Consider the following 25442-nt stretch of genomic DNA (forward strand, 5'->3'; position numbering starts at 1 on the left):
GGAACTGTACTTCCTCAGTGGTAGGGAGGCGAGCAGGCCAGAGGTGGATGAACGCAGTGCCCTTGTTTGGGTGTAGGGCCTGATCAGAGCCTGGAGGTACTGAGGTGCCGTTCCCCTCACAGCTCCGTAGGCAAGCACCATGGTCTTGTAGCGGATGCGAGCTTCAACTGGAAGCCAGTGGAGAGAGCGGAGGAGCGGGGTGACGTGAGAGAACTTGGGAAGGTTGAACACCAGACGGGCTGCGGCGTTCTGGATGAGTTGTAGGGGTTTGATGGCACAGGCAGGGAGCCCAGCCAACAGCGAGTTGCAGTAATCCAGACGGGAGATGACAAGTGCCTGGATTAGGACCTGCGCCGCTTCCTGTGTGAGGCAGGGTCGTACTCTGCGGATGTTGTAGAGCATGAACCTACAGGAACGGGCCACCGCCTTGATGTTAGTTGAGAACGACAGGGTGTTGTCCAGGATCACGCCAAGGTTCTTAGCGCTCTGGGAGGAGGACACAATGGAGTTGTCAACCGTGATGGCGAGATCATGGAACGGGCAGTCCTTCCCCGGGAGGAAGAGCAGCTCCGTCTTGCCGAGGTTCAGCTTGAGGTGGTGATCCGTCATCCACACTGATATGTCTGCCAGACATGCAGAGATGCGATTCGCCACCTGGTCATCAGAAGGGGGAAAGGAGAAGATTAATTGTGTGTCGTCTGCATAGCAGTGATAGGAGAGACCATGTGAGGTTATGACAGAGCCAAGTGACTTGGTGTATAGCGAGAATAGGAGAGGGCCTAGAACAGAGCCCTGATTATATGCAACGCAGGACAAGCTAGTTAAACTAGTAACATCATCAACCATGTGTAGTTAATTAGTGATTATGTGAAGATTGATAAGTTTAATGCTAGGTAGCAACTTACCTTGGCTCCTTGCAGCCACAAGGTCCTTTTGATGCTGCACTCACGTAACAGGTGGCCTGCCATGCAGTCTCCTCGTGGATTGAAATGTAATCGGCCATAATCGGTGTCCAAAAAGGCCGATTACCATTGTTATGAAAACCTGAAATCGGCCATCCTCTAATATTCATATACATTTATACTGATTCTACACACACCCACTCAAATAGAGTCATAATATACGCTACTGCTACTCTGTTTATCATATATCCTGATACCTAGTCACCTTACCCCTATACATATCTACCTCTATCGATTCAGTATCCCGGCACATTGTATACATTGTACTGGAACTGACCCTGTTATATACTGTAGTATGCTTATTTTCTTTATCGTGTTCTTCTTGTTTTTTTATATTTTGTGTGTTTTTGTTCTACCTTGTTATATTTACTTTTACATTGTTATTGATTACTATATTTTAACTTGAAACTTCATTGCAAAATAGTTGGGAATAGATTTTCGATGTACCGATTCCATGGCACATAGAGGTATATTTTCCGGGTGATTTAAATATTGACTGGCTTTCATCAAGCTGCCCACTCAAGAAAAAGCTTCAAACTGTAACTAGTGCATGCAACCTGGTTCAGATTATCAGTCAACCTACCAGGGTTGTTACAAACAGCACAGGAAAGAAATCATCAACATGTACTGATCACATCTTTACTAATGGTGCAGAAATTTGCTTTAAAGCAGTATCCAACTCCATTGGATGTAGTGATCACATTATAGTAGCCATATCTAGGAAAATCAAAGTTCCAAAAGCTGGGCCTAAGATAGTGTATAAGAGATCATACAAGAAGTTTTGTAGTGATTCCAATGTTGATGATGTAAAGAATATGTGTTGGTCTGTGATGTGTAACCAGATGCTGCACTTTACACATTTATGAAATTGTTTATTCCAGTTACTAATAAGCATGTATCCATTAATTAAATGACTGTACAAACGTAAATCCCCATGGATTGATGAGAAATTTAACAATGGTATGGTTGAGAGGGATGAGGCAAAAGGAATGGCAAATAAGTCTAGCTGCACAACCGATTGGAAAACGTACCCCAATTGAGAAATCATGTGACTAAACTGAATAAAAATAAGAGGTTACATTATGAAACAAAGATAAATGACATAAAGAATGATAGTAAAAAGCTTTGGAGCACCTTAAATTAAATTTTGGGCAAAAAGGCAAACTCAGCTCCATCATTCATTGAATCAGATGGCTCATTACAAATAATTGGCAAGATTAGCAAACTTAGGCATGACATGCCAGCAACAAACTCGGACACTACACATCCAAGTATATCTGACCAAATTATGAAAGACAAGCGTTGTAATTCGGAATTCCGTAAAGTGAGTGTGGAAGAAGTGGAAAAAATGGTTGTCTAGCAACAATGACAAGCCACTGGGGCCTGACAACTTGGATGAAAAATTACTGAGGATAATAGCAGACAATATTGCCACTCCTATTTGCCATATCTTCAATCTAAGCCTACTAGCAAGTGTGTGCCCTCAGGCCTGGAGGGAAGCAAAAGGAATTCAGCTACCAAAAATAGAATAGTAAAGCCCCCTTTACTGGCTTAAATAGCTGAACAATCAGCCTGTTACCAACTCTTAGTAAACTTTTGGAAAAAATTGTGTTTGTCCAGATGCAATGCTATTTTACTGTAAACAAATTGACAACAGACTTTCAGCATGCTTATAGGGAAGGACATTCAACAAGCACAGCACTTACACAAATGACTGATAATCGGCTGAGAGAAATCGATGATAAAAAGATTGTGGGAGCTGTTTTGTTAGGCTTTGATATTATCGATCATAGTCTGCTAATGGAAAAACGTATGTGTTATGGCTTCACACCCCCTGCTATATTGTGGATAAGGAGTTACAGTACATGTCTAACAGAACACAGAGGGTGTTCTTAAATGGAAACCTCTCCAACATAATCCAAGTAGAATCAGGAATTCTCCAGGCAGCTGTCTAGGCCCCTTACTTTTTTCAATCTTTACTAATGGCATGTCACTGGCCTTGAGTAAAGCCAGTGTGTCTATGTATGCGGATGGCAACACTATACACGTCAGCTACTACAGCGAGCAATATCACTGCAACACTTAACAAAGAGCTGCAGTTAGTTTCAGAATGGGTGGCAAGGAATACGTTAGTCCTAAATATTTCACAATCTAAAAACATTGTATTTGGGACAAATCATTCACTAAAACCAAAACTTCAACAAAATTTTGAAATAAATAATGTGGAAATTAAGCAAGTTAAAGTGACTAAACTGCTTGGAGTAACTCTGGATTGTAAACGGTCATGGTCAAAACATGTTGGTACAACAGTAGCTAAGATGGGGAGAAGTCTGTCCATAATAAAGCTCTGCTCTGCCTTTTTAACAGCACTATCAACAAGGCAGGTTCTACAGGCTCTAATTTTGTCTCAACTTGACTACTGTTCAGTCATGTGGTCAGGTGCCAGCAAGAGGGACCTAGGAAAATGACAATTGGCTCAGAACAGGGCAGCACGGCTGGCCCTTAAATGTACACGAAGAGCTAGAATGAATAATATGCATGTCAATCTCTCATGGCTCAAAGTGGAGGAGAGATTGACTTCATCACTACTTGCTTTTGTAAGACGTGTTGACCGGCTGAATGGTGTCTGTTTAAACTACTAGCACACAGCTCGGACATCCATGCATACCCCACAAGACATGCCACCAAAGGTCTCTTCACAATCCCAGGTCAAGAACAGATTTTGGGAGGCGCACAGTACAACATAGAGCCATGGCCACATGGAACTCATTTCCACATCAGGTAACTGATGCAAGCAGTAGTATCAGATATAAAAAAACAGATAAAATACACCTTATGGAACAGCGGGGACTGTGAAGAAACACACATACACATGATAAGACACACTCTACACACACGTACACATGGATGTTGTATTGTAAATATGTGACAGTAGTGGCAACACACACATTTTGTGGGGTAAAGTGTTATGAAATGTAATATCATGTGATATTTTTAACTGTGTATAACTGCCTTCATTTTGCTGGACCCCGGGAAGAGCCTTGGCAGCAGCTAATGGGGATCCTTAATGAATAAACATACACAAAACGACGCCAGATTCAAAACACAGAATTTTCCAATTGAAATGATTAAACAAAATTCTTGCAACCAATTGAATTGTATATAAATAGTTGAAGTCTGAAGTTTACATACACTTAGCCAACTACATTTAAACTCAGTTTTTCACAAATCCTAACATTTAATCCTAGTAAAATGCACTGTTTTAGGTCAGATAGGATCACCACTTTATTTTAAGAATGTGAAATGTCAGAATAATAGTAGAGAGAATGATTTATTTAAGTTTTAATTTCTTTCATCACATTCCAAGTGGGTCAGAAGTTTACATACACTCAATTAGTATTTGGTAGCATTGCCTTTAAATGGTTTAACTTGGGTCAAATGTTTCGGGTAGCCTTCCACAAGCTTCCCACAATACGTTGGGTGAATTTTGGCCCATTCCTCCTGACAGAGCTGGTGTAACTGAGTCAGGCTGGTAGGCCTCCTTGCCCACACTCGCTTTTTCAGTTCTGCTCACAAATGATCTGTAGGATTGAGGTCAGGGCTTTTTTGATAGCCACTCCAATACCTTGACTTTGTTGTCCTTAAGCCATTTTGCAACAACTTTGGAAGTATGCTTGGGGTCATTGTCCATTTGGAAGACACATTTGCGACCAAGCTTTAACTTCTTGACTGATGTCTTCAGATGTTGCTTCAATATATCCACATCATTTTCCTGCCTCATGATGCCATCTATTTTGTGAAGTGCACCAGCAAAGCACCCCCACAACATGATGCTGCCACCCCCGTGCTTCACGGCTGGGATGGTGTTCTTCGGCTTGCAAGCCTCCCCCTTTTTCCTCCAAACATAACGATGGTCATTATGGCCAAGCAGTTCTATTTTTGTATCATCAGACCAGAGGATTTCTCCAAAAAGTACGATCTTGTGAAGTTGCAAACCGTATTCTGGCTTTTTTATGACGGTTTTGGAGCAGTGGCTTCTTCCTTGCTTTCAGGTTATGTCGATATAGGACTCATTTTACTGTGGATATAGATACTTTTGTACCTGTTTCCTCCAGCATCTTCACAAGGTCCTTTGCTGTTGTTCTGGGATTGATCTGCACTTTTCGCACCAAAGTACGTTCATCTCTAGGAGACAGAATGCTTCTCCTTCCTGAGCGGTATGACGGCTGCGTGATCCCATGGTGTTTATACTTGCGTACTATTGTTTGTACAGATGAACGTGGTACCTTCAGGCATTTGGAAATTGCTCCCAAGGATGAACCAGACTTGTGGAGGTCTACAATTTTTTTCTGAAGTCTTGGCTGGTTTCTTTTGATTTTCCCATGATGTCAAGCAAAGAGGCACTAAGTTTGAAGGTAGGCCTACACCTCCAATTGACTAAAATTATGTAAATTAGCCCATCAGAAGCTTCTAAAGCCATGACATAATTTTCTGGAATTTTGCAAGCTGTTTAAAGGCACAGTCAACTTAGTGTATGTAAACTTCTGACCTACTGGAACTGTGATACAGTGAATTATAAGTGAAATAATCTGTCTGTAAACAATTGTTGGAAAAATGACTTGTGTCATGCACAAAGTAGATGTCCTAACTGACTTGCCAAAACTATAGTTTGTTTACAAGAAATTTGTGGAGTGGTTGAAAAACGAGTTTCAATGACTCCAACCTAAGTGTATGTAAACTTATGACTTCAACTGCATATGGGGGATACAACCATCGCAGCTCTGCAGATTTTGCTGCAAAGAGACAGAATCATTAAATTGTTTGTTTTGGTAGTGTCCATACTGTATGTAGCTTATTTTTGGTTGCAAGTTCAGAAATGGCAGAAGAATTGCAAAATTTACCTAGAGCTAACTCTGCAAATAGCACTACTGGGGGATCTGAAAAGTCATAGTCAATTGATCAATGATATAATAACACTTTGAGCAAAACATTTTATCTTTCATTTACAACCTGTAGAAACTATGAGAATAGAAAGGTTCAGAACTTTTGGGAAACATCACAGCACAGTTGAAAATGATATCGCGAATAGAAATCAAAACTGGATGGTTTTAAGAGATCAATGGGAGGGGTTTTGCGGAGCTGAAGGTTGGGACTAAAAACAACAAGATAGCTCATGTAAAATATACTGGGTCCGTAAAATGTTCGAACAAACTTAAACCAAAAATAACAGGAGGACAAAACTGACAGTGAAGTTGTCCTGACAGTGAAGTTGTCCTGACAGTGAAGTTGTCATGACAGTGAAGTTGTTCTATTTGTAGAACTTTTCATGGGAATCTAATTCCTCTTTTGAAGCCTCAAATTTCTGGCACTGCAGTAATTTGTTGAATTCCAGCCCTTTCTTGCATTCCTTCATTTTCAGCATGGCAATAATTCACTTCATGTTGTTATCATTTTCACACAGTGTCATGTTTCCTTGTCTTTGTATGCCTCTATTCATCAAAAAGTAACCTTTCCTTTGTCAGAATAATTATGATCCTCTGTGAGAATGGATTTACAATGGATTCAATAGCAGTGTTCCGACTTAAAGCCTTTTCTCCCCCTTCCGAAGCTGTCCCAACGTATTCATAAATGAGCTAATAAGTTCTTAGCTGTTAGCAGTCTTTTACTGGTGCTAAAAATGGATGATTGTCATCAAGTTTCATTACTCTATTATGACATTTCACAAACCAAACATTAAAATACTGTTACATAAAGTAAATACTATATAAAACCCACACCGGTCAGTGGATGAATACCGGTTTATTGTAATAAACTATAAACCGCCCAATCCTAATCCCGGCCCAGCTCAAAGTCAACCCAAGCCTAAATCTGATAACCTCTTCCTGTATCTGCATAACCTAGCTTGAAGTCAAACTGAATCATAACCTCTTCCTGTACCTGTGGAGAAGAAAAGAGAACAGGACGTACCCCACAGCCTTATGTCGTGCCTCTGTCTCTGTCTCTGTCTCAGTCAGTATGACTAACACTAACCAACCCAGGGACGTTGGCCAATGCCCAGGGTGCCGTTTGACATTGGCACAGTCAGTGGCATGTTCTCGAGCTGAGTTTGACACGCGGTGAAAAACGTGGGCCGACTCCCAATGGCCGACTTCCTCTCAGAGTGGTTTGTAATGACGCCGCTCGAAGCACACAGCACCACGCCTCACAGGGGTGGCAATAATACATCTCCACAAAGAAGATGAATCAGCATGATTTAGAATAATGAGGTATTAAGGAATATTATGACTTCGGTTGGTGCTGCCTGCCTCCTAGCCCCCTCTCTTCTCCTCCCTTTCAACCACCTATAAAGCTCACCTAGTGTGCTCACAATTATACAAACGGATTACAGATTTTTCTACACAACAAGTTCCTTGTCAAACAATGGCCCACGTTGGGCTCACTGACAGAATAAGCTTAGCTCGTTTTGAACGGCCGATACGCTGATTATTTCCAGCTCCGAAATGAGATCAAATGGATGAGAATTCAAAGGAAAACAGAGGAGTGCTTTCTCCGAACAAATTGGACAAATTAGACAAATGCTTGTCTCTTTGAGTCAGAGATAATGGAGGGAGAGGACTAAGACAATAGAAATGGGAAATCCTATATTGCTACAGTATGCCGGGGAAGTGTGGACAATGAGAGCAAGACCATGCTGGATCTAAGCCAATAGAGAATACTCCAGCCTGACCTGAAACCAACTTTTTACCTCATCTTGGCCAATGAGATGATGAGATGATAGCAAAGTGCAATTGGGGCTTGGGACCGCAATTGAACCGGAATCAGACCATTGTGTTTGAAATGAGTACGGACGGATCTATTTGGGGTTGGGACCGGAGAGGGATCATATTGTGATTGTGTTTTGACCGTATGGTGGTCCTGCTGGGCATGGGGATGAACCCTTGGACAAACCACAATACTAGGAAGTCACAAACCTGGTCCAGAAATGCAATGATATTGGCCGGATACTCCCTGTAGTACAGTAGCAATGTGGAGCTTTGTCAATGACGGTGGTGAATTATTGTGTGTCTAAGCCTAAACTCAATTGAGATTCAGATGATTCATATGGAGATATGATCGCCTTATTTAATCATCCAGGAATTAATGTTGCTGATTATACTTGAGTACTGACCTGACATATGGAAAAGGCAAGTTGGACCTTTTTTTTACGATCAATGACTGTAGAACAGTTCATTAATGTTTGGAGGGGAACAAAACCAAGCAAATCCTGCTCACAGTTTGACATTCCAGTTCTACACCAGTGTCCAGTCCTGCCTCTCCTCTTATTTTCTCTTCTTTCCCCTCCTCTCCACCCCTCCTCTGTCTGCATCCCCTCTCACCTCCACACCCCTTCCCTCCTCCTCCCACTCTCCTCTACTCTTCCCTCCCTCTCCTCTCCTCTGCCTGCCTCTCCTCTCCCTTGATCCATTCACCTCACCTCACCTCCACCCATCCCCTCCTCTCCTCTCCTTCCCTTACCCATCCCCTCCTCACCCCCCTTCTCTCTTCTCCTCTCCTCTTCCCTCCCTTTTCTCTGCCTGCCTCTCCTCTCCCTTCATCCATTCTCCTCACCTACACCCACCCCTCCTCTCCTTCCCTTACCTCCTCCCCCTTCTCTCTGTACAGTATGGTGAGTTATAGGACAATGGATCTGCCTGTTTCCAGGCCTCAGCACTTCTGCTTGCCCCGCTGGCTTCCCTTTATTAGACCCACTCGACACTGTAAATTTGTCCAGACCACATCTCTACTGTTTGATTCATACCTCAAAGCAACGGTCAAGTTATCTACTCCTCAATAATTCAATTCCGCAGATAAAATTTTAAAAAACGAGACATTTTATCAGGGGCGGAAAAGAAGGCAAAGACACTCAATAACCCACCTACTCACAAACTGCCTATGCTTCTGTTTTTTCTCTCTCTTTACATTTCTTGGCAGCACTTTAGTTGAAACATAGTCTGTGCTGCAATGCAGTCCAGAGCCCAACTCCCGGAGAGAAAGCTGAGTAGAGGAAGGATGTGAATGAAAGTAAGAAAATAACAGTAGCAGGGGAGCAGTGCGTCTGTGTGTGAGAGTGTGTGTGTACCTGTGTATTCATGTGCCCATTTGTGTGTGTGAGTGTGTGTGTGCACTGCACATGTGTGTTGTAGGGCTGACCCCATTTAGTCGACTGGTCGATTGTTTGGTCGATATGCAGTTGGTCGACCAAGATTTCTTTAGTCAAGAAATAGCAAAAAAAATAAACACTGATGTTCTGTGTTCGTCGCTGCAGCAGGGAGGAGAGAGAGACAACGGGTGCTAGTCACACAGTCACATGCTGTCATTTCTTTTAACATAGTGCAGCAAGTCTGACCCCGGCCCAGCACAATCAAATCAATTGCGGTCGGACTCCCTCTAATAATTTGTGTGTCTTAATTATTTCATCAAACATTGCGCTTAAAGCATCAGACAAGCTCAGTGCATATAGTTGATTTGATTAAAACACAAAGGATGTGTCTATACAGTGCATTCGGAAAGTATTCAGACCCCTTTGACCTTTTCCACATTTTGTTACGCTACAGCCTAATTCTAAAATAGATTGTTTTTTAAATCCCTCATCAATCTACACACAATACCCCATAATGACAAAGTAAACATTTGCATTTTTTTTTTTACAAGTGTATTAAACATAAAAAAACTGAAATATCACATTTACATAAGTATTTAGACCCTTTACTCAGTACTTTGTTGAAGCCTCAAGTCTTCTTGGGTATGACGCTACAAGCTTGGCACACCTGTATTTGGGAAGTTTCTCCCAATCTTTTCTGCAGATCCTCTCAAGCTCTGTCAGGTTGGATGGGGAGCATTGTTGCACAGCTATTTTCAGGTCTCTCCAGAGATGTTCGATCGGGTTCAAGTCTGGCTGGACCACTCAAGAACATTCAGACTTGTCCCGAAACCACTCCTGTGTTGTCTTGGCTGTGTGCTTAGGGTCATTGTCCTGTTGGAAGGTGAACTTTCACTCCAGTCTGTGGTCCTAAGCGCTCTGGAGCAGGTTCTCATCAAGGCTCTCTGTATTTTGCTCCGTTCATCTTTCCCTTGATCCTGGCTTGTCTCCCAGTCCCTGTCGCTGAAAAACATCCCCACAGCATAATGCTGCCACCACCATGCTTCACCGTAGGGATGGTGCTAGGTTTCCTCCAGACGTGACACTTGGCATTCAGGCCAAATAATTCGATCTTGTTTTCATCAGACCAGAGAATCTTGTTTCTCATGAGAGTCTTTAGGTGCCTTTCGGCAAACTCCAAGTGGGTTGTAATGTGTCTTTTACTGATGAGTGGCTTCCGTTTGGACACTCTACCGTAAAGGCCTGCTTGGTGGTGTGCCGCAGAGATGGTTGTCCATCCAGAAGGTTCCCCCATCTTCACAGAGGAACTCTGGAGCTCTGTCAGAGTGACCATCGGGTTCTTGGTGACAGGTCGACGGTGTATGTAACAGAGAGGTTTGACTCTCTGCCAGGTAAGTGCTGTCGCATGCATACCACAATTGATGCCCAGCCCTACAGTACACCGCAAGTAACGCAGTATGAAGGGAACGGATACTGGGTGCTCAGTCTCATTCAAAATACAGGCACATCTTGAGCTTTACTGTACAATGACTGTGAACTGCCCTTTGTTCTGCGGTATCCTCGATCAATGTGATTCAATTTAATTCAATAAATATTACTAACATTAAATACGTTTAACACTTTATAATAACTTTCATGTTATGCCTTTATACATGCTTATACATTATAATTATGTAATTATTGCCAAGGCAGAAGGAAATATCTTGTCTAACATATCTATCTCTCTACATATACTGTATCTATGTAGATAGATTCCCCCTCTCTTCGATATTCTAGTCAGATAATGTCCCAATCTCTGCCGTATTAGATAGCATAGCAGTCAGATGACAATTGCAAATGACACCCCTATTCCCTATATTGTGCACAACCTTTGAACAGAGCCCATATGGCTCTGGTCAAAAGTAGTGCCCTAAATAGGGTGCCATTTTGTAACCCATTACATGTTTTTTTAGGGCCGCTGTCCTTGCCCTAAGTGTCTAAATACTGCCCTATGGGCCCTTGTCAAAAGTAGTGCACTACATAGGGGATAGGGTGCCATTTGGGAAACAGTCTTTTCTACGGGCCACTGTCCTTGACCTGGGTGTGTAAATACTGTGCATCACCTTGTATTTTAATCAGGCCGAAGAGATTGATGCTCACGGGCTGTCATGTTAATGGTGCGCATCCATCAAATATGGCCCCGGCATTTCACTCCAATCAGCAGGGCTGTAGAGAGACACACTGCCACCCCGTGTTAAGTTAGGAGCATTATACAGTGGACACACACACACCAGCATAGTGAGACACACAGATAAACACACACATGCATGCACAAACTAATAAACACGCGCACACATGTTCACACACATGCTCACACACATAGACAGGCTCTAACATTAACACACACACACATACACACACCCCGACACCACATAGATCAGATCCGCCCAGGCCACATTGACAGGTCATCCCGGGAGACAGCTTTTGATGGATATGGACATTTAAATGAGTGCTTCCCTAAAAAAATCCCCTGAGAAAATCATGTGAAAAACACGTGTAAACAAATCACTTACATTTTTTTTGGGGGGGGGGGGGGGGGGGGGGAAATCGGGATCTTCACATGAGTCAGACATGGTTTTCGGCACGTGTTTTCCTCTCGTAAAAAAAACCATATGTTTTTTTCACACTTATTTTTCACCACTTCCAGCTTCATCTGGTCTCCCTTCCAGGGACCAACCAGGACCAACCCTGCTTAGCAAACCAGCAGTAGGATGCAGGGTTCTATGTTGCTGGAATGAATGTGCCAAAACTTCCAACTAGAAAAAAGGCAGCAAAAGCAAAGGCCAGGGGAACATAACCAAAAATAGGGAAAATTGCAGGAAAGAGAAAGGCATTTTATTCAATTGCGTTATCATAAAAGAATGATCACCGAAAACATGTTTTTTTTCTGCATGCACTTACAATTAATTTGTTCTCGCATTTCTAAATGATTTCCTTGCAATATTTTGTTTTGCTATCAATACTTTTGTGTTTATGTTTGCAATACTAAGAATATTTTTTTCTCAACTGCAGAACTCTTGCTTGATATTAATTCAAATGAAACAAAAGTAACTCATTCACTAGAGGATTGCACAATGTCATAACAATATTACTCTATTAAAAAGGTGTTTAAAGCAGCGATCCTTAATTGAAGCTTTCTCCCCGCCAGTTTCAGTAAAAAGCAGAGGGATGGCGCTGGAGAAAAGCAACCACTCTCAAATCCATAAACTTCGCTACGGATGCAAGGACTAACCATCCATGATATCAAAATGATAGTGTTAACCATGTTTTAAGTGGTTGTTTACATTTACTTTGTTTACAAACATTGGAATAAAACATATTTGGGTTCTGATGGGGTACGACAGTTGAACTAAGCTCAAAAGGCATTTATACAGTTCAATTGAAAGTATTCAGAACCCTTGACTTTTTCCACATTGTTACTTTGCAGCCTTATTCTAAAATGGATTCAATTGTTTTCTTTACACACAATACCCCTTAATGAAAAAGCAAAAATTGTTTTTTAGACAAAACCGGAAATATCACATTTACATAAGTATTCAGACCCTTTACTCAGTACTTTGTTGAAGCACCTTTGGCAGCGATTACAGCCTCGAGTCTTCTTGGGTATGACGCTACTAGCTTGGCACACCTGTATTTGGGGAGTTTCTCCAATTCTTCTCTGCAGATCCTCTCAAGATCTGTCAGGTTGGATGGGGAGCGTCGTGCACAGATATTTTAAGGTCTCTCCTGGCTGGGCCACTCAAGGACATTCAGCGACATTTCCTGAAACCACTCCTGCGTTCTCTTGGCTGTGTGCTTAGGGTCGTTATCCTGTTAGAAGGTGAACCTTCGCCCCAGTCTGAGCGCTCGGGAGCAGGTTTTCATCAAGGATCTCTCAGTACTTCGCTCCGTTAATCTTTCCCTCAATCCTCACTAGTCTCCCAGTCCCCTTGTTTCTCATGGTCTGAGTCCTTTAGGTGCCTTTTGGCAAACTCCAAGCGGGCTGTCATGTGCCTTTTAGTGAGCAGTGGCTTCTCTCTGGCCACCCTACCATAAAGGCCTGATTGGTGGAGTGCTGCAAAGATGGTTGTCCTTCTGGAAGATTCGCGCCGCCTCTGGGTGAGCGTTTTCTTGTTTGCTTATGGCGGAATACAACTCATTCAATGCTGCTTTAGTGCCAGCCTCTGACTGTGGTGGTATGTAAAACAGCTACGAAAAATACAGATGAAAACTCTCTAAGTAGATAGTGTGGTCTACAGCTTATCATGAGATACTCTACCTCAGGCGAGCAATAGTTCACTACTTCCTTAGATATCGTGCACCAGCTGTATGTTGATTTTGTCATCATTCAGCCACGACTCCGTGAAGCATAAGATGTTACAGTTTTTAATGTCCCGTTGGTAGGTTAGTCTTCCTCGTAACTTGCCGTTTTTATTCTCCAAGGTGTGCACGTTTGCTTGCAGAATGGAGGGAAGTGGGGGTTTATTCGATCGCCTATGAACTCTCAGAAGGCAGCCCGCCCTTCGGCCCCTCCTTCTCCACCTCCTCTTCATGCAGATCACAGGAATCGGGGCCTCTTCCCGAGGGAAGCAGTATATCCTTCCCGTCGGGCTCGTCAGAGTCGTGAAAGTTAAAAAAGGAATCTGCTAGTCTGTGGTGAGTAATCGCAGTCCTGATGTCTAGAAGTTATTTTCGGTCATAAGAGATGGTAGCGGCAACATTATGGACAAAATAAGTTAAAACATTTTTTAAAAACAATGCAAATAAACAAAAATACACAATCGGCTGGGGTCACGTAAAACGTCTTCTTCTCTGCCGCCATCTTACTCTGTTTATTATTTTTAATAAATGAGCTGTTTAGCTATAATTTCTAAAACACTTTTTTTTGCTTTGTCATTATGGGGTATTGTGTGTAGATTGATGAGGGAAAAACGCAATTTAATCAAGAATAATGCTGTAACATAACAAAATGCGCACAAAGTAAAGGGGTCTAAATACTTTCCGAAGGCTCTGCATATACGCTACTGTTCAAAAGTTTGGAGTCACTTAGAAATGTCCTTGTTTTTGAAAGAAAAGCACATTTTTTGTCCATTAAAATAACATGAAATTGAACAGAAATACAGTGTAGACATTGTTAATGTCATAAATTACTATTGTAGCTGGAAACGGCAGATTTTTTTTATATTTTTTTAAATAGAATATCTACATATCAGCAACCATCACTCCTGTGTTCCAATGGCACGTTGTGTTAGCTAATCCAAGTTTATCATTTCAAAAGCCTAATTGATCATTAGAAAACCATTTTGCAATTATGTTAGCACAGCTGAAAACGGTGGTCCTGATTAAAGAAGCAATAAAACTTTGTTTCTGGCCATTTTGAACCTGTAATCAAACCCACAAATGCTGATGCTCCAGATACTCAACTAGTCTAAAGAAGACCAGTTTTATTGCTTCTTTAATCAGCAAAACAGTTTTCAGCTGTGCTAACATAATTGCAAAAGGGTTTTCTAACCATCAATTAGCCTTTTAAAATGATACAATTTGGTACAATTTCTGTATAGCTAACAGGCTATGTGTTTGTAGATCGACTGAAGTGAATGAAGCTACAACAACCAATGAGATACTGTCTGGGGTCGAAATAGCATTTTAGAATGTTTTAATTGTATAGAAATGGAGTAATTAAGCTTGAACTCTCTCAAATTTATTTGGACGGGGGAGGGGGGGGGGGAATCTCACCCGTCCGGACCTCACTAAAACTCAGACCCTGGCTATGGCCCTACAGTATTACACTTCTTCCCTTTACAATGACACAAGCCACATTACACCACTGTTCTAGGTGTAAAAAAATATTATAGAAACAAGATGGAGGATAATAGAAAAACCACATAGCCTATTTTCCCCAATGGAGTATGATAGTGTTTAGTTAGTGTTCCTGCAAAACCTCCAGCTGTGTAGCTTAGCGGCCATAGAGCCAGTTATGATGAGTAATACTTTAAAAGCCCTATAAAAGGCTGCTGTATGAGCCAACCACAGCCACATGTGAACTTACAGCCTCTTGTTTATAAGCAAGCAAACAAATGAGTCTGACTCACTCATACGCGTCTGTATATAAACGCAACATTCCCCCCATCAATGTGACATAAACACACACTCATTCGTTCAATTCAGTATGGTTCAGCTCCAGTGTTTGTCCTTTCATTAGTCATATGGGGCGAGCAGTCCACCCTGGCTTGACCATTGCGTGCATCCTAAAGATAGTTGGCCTATAAGGGTTTCAATTGATTGTTTAGGTGTTTCCAGTTCCCTTTTAGACATTCTGTCAAAAAGTGCTATTCAGGGCCTCCTGAGTGGCGCAGTGGTCTAAGGCACTGCATCGCGGTGCTAGAGGCGTCACTACAGATCCGGGTTCGACCCCTGGCTGTGTTGCAGCCGGCTGGGATCAGGAGACCCATGAGGTGGTGCACAATTGGCCCAGCGTAGTCTGGGTTAGGGGCGGGTACGGCCGGTTGGGATGTACTTGTCACATCACGCTCTAGCGAGTCATTGTCAAGGCCGGGCGCATGCATGCTGACTTCGGTCGCCAGTTGTACAGTGTTTGCTCTGACACAGTGGTGTGGCAGGGTTAAGCGAGCAGTGCGGCTTGGCGGGGTCGTGTTTTGGAGGACACATGCCTCTTGACCTTCTCCTCTCCTGAGTCCGTACGGGTAAAAAGTACAAAATCAAAAAACAAAGAAAGTGGTATTCAAATAAGCATTTCTCATTAGTTTGTACCAAATATGAAATAATAGCACAGATTAGGAGAAACTATAATGATAATCAAGCGCTTGTAACAGTAATTGACAGAGGAAGAGGATTGTCTTCAGTCCACTTTCGCCTGAGTACGATCCTCACAGCAAGACAAAACAGGCAGCATGAAAGAAAAAAAAGACAAATGGAGAGAGAAAGACCAGACAGGGTGAGCCAATGACTGACTAACTAACTGAGTGAGCGAGAGAGTGAAGAAGCGAGCTAATGTAATCAATGCCCACTCACCCCGCCTTGCTTTGTGTAACTGCCTAGCGCAGAGGGAAATCGCCACGTGTGCCAATAGAAGAGAAAACTCGGTGAGTTTGTGCCAAGCTTCTTTCTTCCCGACTCTTTTTTTTCTCTCCCTCATGCACTGAGTGTATCTGCAAATGAGAGAGCTGGGCAGGCGACTAACATTCGGTGACTAGGCTGGCTGACCATGCTGACCGCAGCTGGTTTTGTGCTTGGAAGAATGGAAGCAAGCACCGGCCAACCCGTGACCCCGGTAGGCTGCTCACTCATTAACAAAGGCCAATTGGACTGTTTAATAGACTCCCACACGTCTCCTCCACACGAGTCTAAAGCAGGCACACAGGCAGGCAATAAGCGCTAGCCTGGGCCACCAAAAAATAGAAATGCCTTGTCTACTGGAGAGCAACAATAAATCTGTCAGAGTCAAAACCCATTGTGGAGGTGAAGGATTGTCACACCCTGATCTGTTTCACCTGTCTTGTGCTTGTCTCCACCCCCTACCAGGTGTCTCCCATTTCCCCCCATTATCACCTGTGTACTTATACTTGCGTTTTCTGTGTGTCTTGTCTTGTCAGGTCTTACCAGCGTGTTTCCCCGTATCTCCAGTTTCTGTTTTCAAGTCCTCCCGGTTCTGACCATTCTCCCTGCCGTGACCCTGAGCCTGCCTGCCATTCTGTCCCTGTTTGACTCTGCCTCGGTTTACTGACCTCTGCCTGCCCTTGACCTGCTGTTTGCCTGCCCCCTGTTTTGTAATAAACATCTGAGATTCCGATTGTCTGCCTCCTGTGTCAGCATCTGGATCTTATCCTGAGTCATGTCAGGATAATCTTCAAGCGGCAATTAAGCCAAGAAAAAAGACTCCACGTGGATACATTTGTGACCCGTTCCCGTTGAACGTAAACATGAATTTTTTTAATCAAAATGCGTCTTTTGGCAGAAATGCCTTCTGGAATATGTGAACTTTCATGTGCCTTAATAACAAACTTGTATGACATCTGTAAATACAAATCAAATTGTTAAATTACGAGCCTAGTTGGTTTAGCCACAGAAAAAGGAACCCTCCCTCTAGCCATGATTGGCTGGGCCGGACATGCCAAGAGATTAGTTTGGATTGGCCTGCCATGTAGCGTGCTTCTGTCTTTAACACTATGTGTTGATAATCCTTTCTACCGCAGCATTTTCTTTTTTAAATATCATGAAGAACTGCAAAAGTGTTGCTCTCTGACTCTGAAAATGAATCAGACGATATGGAAATCCCTGATGTAGGTAAAAAAAAATTCATTGAACCAGACATTGTAGAGTCTTCTGATGATAGTGATGGGGAAGAAACGGCGATCAACAGTATTGTTGTCACGGAAGAAGCTGACCGAGTTTTGAAATCAGTGGAATGCCCGGTGGAAGCAGGATATGGTTGCAAATGTGGTGGGAGTCAAAAAGAGAACACAGAAGGCTGTTGTATATAACACCTGTCTCTGGATTACATCTTCAAACTAAGGGTAACTATTGCATACATGACAGAGAGGGAGAAGAGTTTATCTATGTATAAGAGTCTAGCTACATTTTAAAATATTATTTGTTTCAAATTTTGTCAGAAAGTTGTTTTCATTGCAAGTTAAAGTGTACTGTTGGCTAGCTTGCTAAAGTTACCTGGCTGGCTCGCTAGCTAACATTACGTGTAAGAGCTGTTTCTAATTTTGTCAGAAAGTTGTTTTCATTGGAAGTTATAGCCTAATGCTAGCTATCTAACATTAGCTAACTATCTAACATTGAACCTAGTTGGTTACCTTTAGCTACCTACAGATTCATGCATGGTACATGGTAGTATGGGTTGGGATTATGGGTCCAAACAAAAGACTCCACTATGCAAGTAACCATTTCACTGTACAGTTTACACCTTATGTATCATGTGCAAATAAACATTTATTTTATTTGATATAGTGTGTGTTTACCACATATGGTAATGTGAAGAACATGACCTGCACCAATGTCAGATTAGGACATAGGCCAAGGACTAGATAAAGTTTATTTTTAATGCTACTTTTTGCTACTACTTTCACCACTTTTAGTATTAATCTTTGGTTATTTTCCACACTACTTTACTCACTCTGTTTAGCACATGGCTTCACATGTGAATCCTTAAAGAGATTGATGGCTTAAGAGGGTGTGAACGATGCTAAATGGGTGTAGAAAAAGAAGAGCTCTCCAGTAGGTGTACCAAAACATTCACAGGCAATTTTCTCAAAAGTGGGGTTACAAGTTTATCAAATTTCAAAGCAGAATTATATTCCCATTGTTCCTCAACTGTTGTGTAGGATATACGATTTTGTAGCTCTGAGTCTCTACTTTTATTCAATATAAAAAAACACAATTTCAAATGTTGCTACATAGGCCCGAATCAAGGTGGTGGGTCACATTTGTTCTATTGAGAGGCTGTACCACATACCCTTTGATGTTGTCCCTAATGTTGTTTTCTTACCCCAGCTTGTGTCTTAGCTACAGTATACATTTTCTAGGCTTGGGCTAAGAATGATATCGTAGCCAGCAGCCATCTGGTGTATTAGGGGTGGTTTCCAAACCATTCAGGGGGGTGAGGGAGCCCAGAAGCCCAGTCCTGGGGTGTTGGACACCACAAGCGAGCAGACTTCCCTCCAGCCCTCAGTGAGTAGAGGGAAGTCCAGAGCCATGAGATAGAGGCTGCGTCCCAAATGGCACATTATTCCCAAAATAGTGCACTACTTTTGACCAGAGCTCTATGGGCCCTGGTCAAAAATAGTGCCCCACATAGGGACCAAGGTGGCATTTCGGACAGAGACATAGAAGGGCTCCATCTCCAGTGCCAGGGCAATAAGCCAGTAGGATATCATGGATGAGTGTCTAACAGTAACACTATGGAGAACTGAAATCCTTGTTTACCTTTGATCCTTTCCAGAGGCATTGTGCCCATTGAAACTGGAATATATTGTTTATTTTGCTTTGTCATTATGGGGTATGGTGTGTAGATTGACGAGGGAAAAAAACGATTTAATAAATTTTAGAATAAGGCTATAACGTAACAAAATGTGGAAAAAGTCAAGGGGTCTGAATACTTTTCTGAATACACTGGATATCCTTATTGAGTAATGAGTGAAAAATCCATTCAGAAGGCGGATCCCAGTTCGCTAATGAAGTACCTAATTTCACAGTCCAAAGTTAGTGGGGACAATGATTAATGCAGATGTGGCATTATATTAAGATCAGAGAGAATATTAATTGAAAAGGGATATAAAAAATATAGAGTGTCAGCAAGACAGCCATACATGATCGTATTCTTGACAAGAGGAGAGAAAAAAAAGAGGGGGCGCAGCAGGAAGCATTGCTCACAATTACACTTAAAATGTAGTGATTAATATTTCACTGTGTTGTTGGTACTTACCACTCTGTAAGGCTACGTTCCAAATAGCACCCTATTCCTTATAGTGCACTACTTTTGAACAGGGCACATGGGGCTCTGGTCAAAAGTAGTGCACTATGCAGGGAATATGGTGCCATTTGGGATTCAAACGAAAAGTCCATGACTGACCACAACGCAAGGCTATGTTAATATTCATTTCGATAATCATGTTAGCATTCTGCTAACACCCAAAAGGTAAAATGACAGGCGTGTAATAAGACAGATATAGCATTCTTACTGCAAGGCCGAGCCTCACAATCACAAACAGGTTCAAAGTACACAAAAAGTAAACACAGTCATGGAGTCCTTAATGGCACTCTATTCTCTATATAATGCATTTACATTTTTGTAATTTAGCAGACGCTCTTATCCGGAGTGACTTACAGGAGCAATTAGGGTTGAAAATAACAGATTTAGACATTGATAAACTCTTAAATTGGAACGCAGTGGCTGTACAGTAACATGCTATACATGACCTCAGAGCTCAGGCTGTGAAGCGGCGCTGTATGGGTTTTGACTGACAGCCGTACTGAACTTGAGCACCGCACGCGACAAGAAGTTGCCCCCATTCCTCAAGCTAATTGGTCAACTTTAGCAAACATTTTCTTGTTTGAGAGAGGGAAATTCTGTATATTAAGAGAAATCTATGTATTTTGAAAGATGAGATGTTGAGGATTATAATAAACACCGATTTGATATCACACAAGCAAGACAAACACGTGAGTCCATATCATAAAACTCATGTCATATACAACGTTTATGATCACTATGTTTGATGTACAGTTACAAGATGACATGGCGTCATACCCTGGGTTGTTCTGAACAGAATGACCCTATGTTTGTCTAGTGTGAACAACATTTGCCGCGGCACACGCACTTGTATGCACTCATGACTCCTTTCAATGCGCACCAAAATTACAATATGTTTCTTTGAATAGCCTTGTGAAAGCCTAACACTGTAAGGTCGGATTTTATAACTTAGCAAGCATGTTGGCAATAAAACAAGCTTTCAAATTATGCCCACCTAACCCAGATTGCGATTTATAATCGACCATTTTTGGATTGCGTAACCAACATCAGTACTTGTGTGATGGTTGGGATGCAGGGCTGTGTTCCAAACAAAACAACTACAAGTATGCTTGCTCTAGTTCCTGAATGGCACAGCTAGGAGAGCTCAAAACTGGACAAACTTTGGATAGGTGTGTACCCATTTGGAGACACCAGTTAATCCTCTCACTCAAACCCTTGTCATTGTATTGCCTTATGTTGCACCTGTATCCAGAGTATTTTCAGATTTTGTCATCCACAAATGTGTCGAAAAGTACAGTAAATATAAAATACACATGAAATCAACAGTGTAATGGTTGGATTCAGTCTTGTGTCAGGTGAACTGTTGTGTCCTCAGCTTTGGTCTAATTATTTTCCCATGATCCCCTTTCAATTGCTACCATGATTACAGTGGCTTGCGAAAGTATTCACCCCCCCTGGAATTTTTCCTATTTAGTTGCCTTACAACCTGGAATTAAAATAGATTTTTTGGGGGGGTTTGTATCATTTGATTTACATAACATGCCTACCACTTTGAAGATGCAAAATATTTTTTATTGTGAAACAAACAACAAGACCAAAAAAAATGGAAAACTTGAAAATCAAATCAAAATCATATCAAATTGTATTAGTCACATGCTTACTTACGAGCCCCTAACTGACAGTGCAGTTTCAAAAAAATACGGATAAGAATAAAAGATAAAAGTAACAAGCAAGAGCAGCAGTAAAAAATATATATACAGGGGCTGCCGGTACAGAGTCAATGTGCAAGGGCACCGGTTAGTTGAGGTAGTATGTACATGTAGGTAGAGTTAATTAAAGTGACTATGCATAGATGACAACAGAGAGTGGCAGTGGTGTGGAGAGGGTAGGGGGGCAATGTGAGTAGTCTGGGTTGCCATTTGACTAGATGTTCAGAAGTCTTATGCCTTGGGGGTAGAAGCTGTTTAGAAGCCTCTTGGACCTAGACTTGGCACTCTGGTACCGCTTGCCGTGTGGTAGCAGAGAGAACAGTCTATGACTAGGCTGGCTGGAGTCTTGACAATTTGAGCGTGCATTACTATTCACGCCGCCAAAGTCAATACTTTGTAGAGACACCTTTTGCAGCAATTACAGCTGCAAGTCTCTCGGGGTCTGTCTCTATAAGCTTGGCACATCTAGCCACTGGGATTTTTGCCAATTCTTCAAGTTGGATGGGTTCAGCTGGTTTACAGCAATATTAAAGTCATACCTCAGATTCTCAATTGGATTGAGGTCTGGGCTTTGACTAGGCCATTCCAAGACATTTAAATGTTTCCCCTTAAACCACTCGAGTGTTGCTTTAGCAGTATGCTTAAAGTCATTGTCCTGCTGGAAGGTGAACCTCCGTCCCAGTTTCAAATCTCTGGAAGACGGAAACAGTTTTCCCTCAAGAATTTCCCTGTATTTAGCGCCATCCATCATTCCTTCAATTTTTAAGTCCCTGCAGATGAAAAAATAATAATAATAATGGATTTCATCGTGCTCCGTGGAATGTTCAAAGTTTCTGATATTTTGTATAATCCAATCCTGATTTGTACTTCTCCACAACTTTGTCCCTGACCTGTTTGGAGAGCTCCTTGATCTTTATGGTGCTGCTTGCTTGGTGGTGCCCCTTGCTTAGTGGTGTTGCAGACTCTGGGGCCTATCAGAACATGTGTATATATACTGAGATCATGTGACAGATTATGTGACACTTAGATTGCACACAGGTGGACTTTATTTAACTAATTATGTGACTTCTGAAGGTAATTGGTTGCACCAGATCTCATTTAGGGGCTTCATAGCAAAGGAGGTGAATATAATTGCACGCACCACTTATCTTTTTTCATTTCACTTCACCAATTTGGACTATTTTGTCCATTACATGAAATCCAAATAAAAATCTATTTAAATTACAGGTTGTAATGCAACAAAATAGGAAAAATGCCAAGGGGGGTGAATACTTTTGCAAGGCACTGTATGCATATGCTTTCCATATTTCTTCTGTAAGAAACATTTCAATTTAGCCCTATCCATATAGGCCAATTTACACGTGTGTAAAGGGTTATTAAGCTTCTCTACGGTAAAATTAACAGCTAGAAAAGTGAAAGCCAGCGAAAACCGCCAAACAAGGAAAACTTTGACTAACCCACTAGGGACAGTGAAAACATAATTTCACTGCTGCAGACATGGAAACTGTGGCTCTGCTTCATTAACTTTGCCATACCCTGTATGAATATACATAATCCCAATGGTCACATTTATAGAAAATTACCCTAAATTCAAGAAAGTAGATACAATCTTCAAGCATAATACCGGTAAACAAAATGCTTGGTTCCAATACTGTTTTTTTTTTTTTACGCATCAGGGATTTTACAATATCTAACAGCCAAAGACGACATGTACAGGGAAAACAAACTCTGTATTACAGTGCTGGTGTACCTCTTGAATGAATAACAGTAAACGGACACTTGCTCTATTTCCTCTATGTACCTCAGCTGAGGCTACCAAACAGGTGGGGAATGGAATATTTATGAGTAGAGAGAGGGAGAGGGACAATAAACAGGAGGGTATATATAGCTCAGACCAAAAACAAATATTAAACTGTATCAAATTAATGCGCTATACAAACGCAGTATAGACCCGGGGGGCATTCCCAACATGCCTCTCTCTGAGCTGGTGGGCGGCTCTAGAACATCTGTCACTCGCCTGACAATGCTGTTGTTCCCACACTGACTTTACTGGTGATTAAGTTAACAGCATGGCATATCTTGACATAACAGCCATTCATGAACTGTAGCATCTAATTGAAAAGACATAGAAAATATTTCAGAATTTGGTGCAGAGTGAAAGTTTAAATGTATTTTATAGACGTCGAAAATATCTCTCTAACCGTCTATTTGAGGGTCAAATAAAGACCAGGCCGTGCTGGCACAATAATTAACATCTGTAGACGAGGCCAAGGCAGACTGACCAAATTTCAACCAATATTCAACATCCGTGGACGTCAAGTGTCAGTTGGTGCTCCCTGGGATTGGCATGGTTTTCTGGAACACAAAGATGCATTAACTGAAATCATTTTATTCATGATCATTATTAACGACTTAGCGTTTTTTGCTCATGAGCGGATTGTCTTTTACTACAAACATTCCTGTCTAAAGGTGTTCCTGTGTGCCTCAGTTGGTGGAGCATGGCGCTTGTGGGTTTGATTCCCACTAGCGCCACCTCAGCCCCACCCTCAGACATCCGGTTTTCAGGGGGAAAAGGAGTGGAGAGTGAGACACGACATGCGCCTCGCTGTTTACTAGCTACAGCACATTTGCTAGCTTGCTCTCTGTAGTTGTTTCCATCCAGAATATTAACAACGCGACACTACATCTCAAAGCAGAACCCTGCAGCGTAGTAGTTAGGTTAACCTGCTTTTCTCTGGTCATGTCTTTACGTTGCCTCCCAAATGGCACCCTATTCCCTATATAGTGTACTACTTTTGACCAGGACCCACAGGCTAGACCATAGTGCTCTGGTCAAAAGTAGCGCACTACACAGGGAATAGGGTGCTGTTTGGGACATAGCCTAGGTGTGCTCTCTGGCATACATCAAGCCCGTAACTCAATCGCAGCAGCTCCACTGGTTTTACATTGATTTTTCACAGATACCGGTACTTCAACAATCAATTGACTTGCGCCAGCACATCTCTTAATGGAGATTCATTTTATTTTTATTTTAAAGCTGCTGACTTAGGAACGGGCGGGCTGATGGATGTGACTGTGAGGCGGTGCAACTGTGACAACCCTGTTTATTTGCTGCCAGCACTTTGCGGGGTAGGTCAACGGAGTGGGGCATAGATAGCCATGGATGTCGAGGTGGGTGATGAGAGGGGGGTAATCGTGAGATGGTACCTTGGTGGATGCAGCCCAACCAATATGTTTCGCCTTCCTGACACACACACACACACGACTGGCCCTCTTTAACCCAATGCCATGCATAAAAATGTCAGAGACAGATAACAAGATTATGCCGTTGTGATGTGGTCTTTATGGTGAATCGACTTTAAGACAAGGGAACGAACGGGCACCACATTTCTGGCCCATTTGTTAAGGTGAGGTGGGGGTGGTTGTGGACGGATTCTGTCACGATGGTGGGGGGGATAGGTGGGTGGCTCGCGGGTACGATTGTGGGGAGTGCGGGGGTGTACAGCATGTGGGTGGGTCGCGGAGCAGTAACTGGTTGGTAACCTGCAGAGGGGCAGGCTGTTCTGCAGAGGGGGCGAAGGGGGATGTGTGTGTATGTGTGCGAGAGAGAGACTTTGTGTGTGTGTGTGTGTGTGTGTGTGTGTGTGTGTGCGTGTGTGTGTGTGTGTGTGTGAGAGTGTGTGTGAGAGAGAGAGAGAGAGAGAGAGAGAGAGAGAGAGAGACTGTGTGTGTGCGTGCATGCATATGTGTTTGTGTGTGTGAAAGAGACTGTGTGTGTGCGTGCCTGCGTGTGTGAGAGTGTGTGTGTGTGAGAGAGAGAGACTGTGTATGTGTGGAAAGGTCCTCCCTGTGTGACGACAGTGCAGCAGTCCCGGAACAGGTCGAGCCCAGAGCAGAGCGTGCCAGATGGATGCAGGGAGGAGAGAGGAGATGGAGATAAAAGAGAGAGGCAGAAACCTGTGCTCTGTAGCTCAGAGAGAGGCTGGATGTGTGCTGACCAGGGCAGACAACCTTTCTATCTCTTCTTACTTTTAGCCTCAATCTATCCTTCTCACGCTCCCTCTCTCCTTCTCCTCTCTTCTCTTCTCTTCTCCTCTTCTCTCCTCCCATCCCAT

At 42.4% G+C, this 25442-nt stretch overlaps 1 protein-coding gene across 5 annotated transcripts in view; it reads right to left on the bottom strand.

The window, feature by feature from the left end:
* Positions 1-25442, bottom strand: part of LOC139584642 (CXADR-like membrane protein) — a 129671-nt gene that overhangs the window by 63228 nt on the left and 41001 nt on the right. Inside the window, exon 3 of one of the 5 annotated variants that reach the window (XM_071416762.1) lies at positions 11205-11322. The exons of the other annotated variants lie outside the window; for them this stretch is intronic. The gene's annotated coding sequence lies outside the window, so the exon portion shown is untranslated. The remainder of the gene's footprint in view (positions 1-11204; positions 11323-25442) is intronic. 5 annotated transcript variants of the gene reach the window in all.

This window comes from Salvelinus alpinus, chromosome 1, assembly GCF_045679555.1.
Source record: "Salvelinus alpinus chromosome 1, SLU_Salpinus.1, whole genome shotgun sequence".
Taxonomy (NCBI): domain Eukaryota; kingdom Metazoa; phylum Chordata; class Actinopteri; order Salmoniformes; family Salmonidae; genus Salvelinus; species Salvelinus alpinus.